Genomic DNA, 1,856 nt, shown 5'->3' with positions numbered 1-1,856 from the left:
ATGGCTTTTCCCTGTGGCCTATGACCGCTCTTGGCACGGCACTGCCTGCTCCAAAAGCAACGTCCAAGAATCCAGTGCTGATGAAGCTGCTAAAGCCATGAGAACTGTATCTGGAAATGATGAAGAGAAAATTGCTCCTATGGGGAAAAGACACTGTTAAAAATAATTTGTTCTGTGACCAATGGAGTTAATAAGGTAACCTTTCCTACAGTTCCCTTTCCAATCTCCTCCACCCTGATACTGCAGCTCCTTCCAGAATCTGATACTAGTTTGGCTGGAGATTTGGGTCCTGTGCTGTGGCTGGCTTGGAGCAGCACCTGAATTGCTTCATTACTCAGGACATAAGTGCTCCTTGGTCCACAGCAGGTGTCCTGTGCAGAGCTCTGCCTCTGGCTTGTGTGGAAGAAGCAGGGAGCAGCAATTACACGGATCTTTCTGCTCTATCCAGCTGCCAGTTTTCACAAAACTGTGAACAAATTAAAATCTTGCACATCTCTTACTAGATGAAAAGTATGGTAGAAATCATACTTTTGGGATCATAGTGAAGAAAGAGGAAAGAAATAGAGGGGAAAAGTAAATGCAACACCTTGTTTCCCTCAGTCATTAGCTTGAAAAATACTGACAAATGACAATACTATGAACTTTACACACCGATTTTGTACAGTGTGTAACCTGCAGTATCAATTAGGGACACAGTGGAACTGTGAGGTCATGCTTGCTGTAACCTCTAAAAGATTTTCTGATCTCATTAAAGTCACTTTCAAGCTACGTTGAAGCTTTTAAAAGCAAGTGTGAGTGGTTATCAGAAAGGCCAGAGAGGGAAAGCGCGAAAGAGAAAAGAAATGCAGTAATAAAACCTGCCAAGAGATTACATCCCCACCAGAGGTGTTGTGTGACCCCAACAAAAGGCCACCCTGTCCCCCAGGAAATCTGGTTTTCCTGGCTGACAATTTTCTGGAGAAGCTGCAGAGAAAAATAATTGCAACTTGCTGCACTGCAAAAGAGGGCAATATCTGGTGATTTCTGAGATTTCTCCATCTCTGTTTTTCTGGGATACTATGGTTTTTCCTGAAACATTGGACCTTTATCTTTGAAAAGCAACTCTGAAATGCTGAAAGAGGAGATAGCCAAAATTATGTTAGAAAGCTCCACCCTCTGCATCTGCTGCAGTTACCAGTTTTTACCATGTCTTTCACTGTGCTGATCCAGGGCACAATCAGAAAAAGCAGAATAAGAATAGGGAAGGGACCTTTAGCACTCTTAGCACGTGGCACCAAGACCTGCAAACTGCCAAGTCCACAGCAGAAAATATTTTCACTAACAGGCAAGACTTTTTGTTTCAAATTTTGATTTTTTTTCTGATTTTAACATGTATTTGCTCCAGCTAGTGAATTTTTTCCAGTTATTTCACTCATTTTCATTTATGTCACTGTAGTTTGTCTACATAATAGCTAAGAGATGACGAGTCCAGTTTACAGCGTCAAAGCTTGTCGTGGGTTTACAGGAAGCAGGTTTTCTGGGAATGGAGTGGCCAGAGGCCAATAGGTGTTCAGATTTTAAATTGACACCAGGCTTGGCCACTGAAGGTGGATGCGCCTCTGAGAACACAGGGGTTAGAAGCAGAGCACTCCCTTGGGCTCCCTCTTTGATTTCCGGCCAGCAAAGAGGCAAGGCCTCCCCTGCCCGGCTTCGAGCTGGGCAGGGGAGGGAAAGCCTGTGGCCCGGCAGAGGTAGGCCTGACCCCTCAAGATGGAAGGGTGGTGGGGGCACCAGGAGGCGGTGGGCAGCCCCCCCAGGAGAGACAGAGGGAGAGAGGCCCCGAGAGGATTTGGGCAGCGCCCCCCCCCACCCGGAAG

The sequence above is a fragment of the Geospiza fortis genome, unplaced genomic scaffold, assembly GCF_000277835.1.
Source record: "Geospiza fortis unplaced genomic scaffold, GeoFor_1.0 scaffold49, whole genome shotgun sequence".
NCBI classification, from domain to species: Eukaryota; Metazoa; Chordata; class Aves; order Passeriformes; family Thraupidae; genus Geospiza; species Geospiza fortis.
This window is presented reverse-complemented; position numbering follows the sequence as displayed.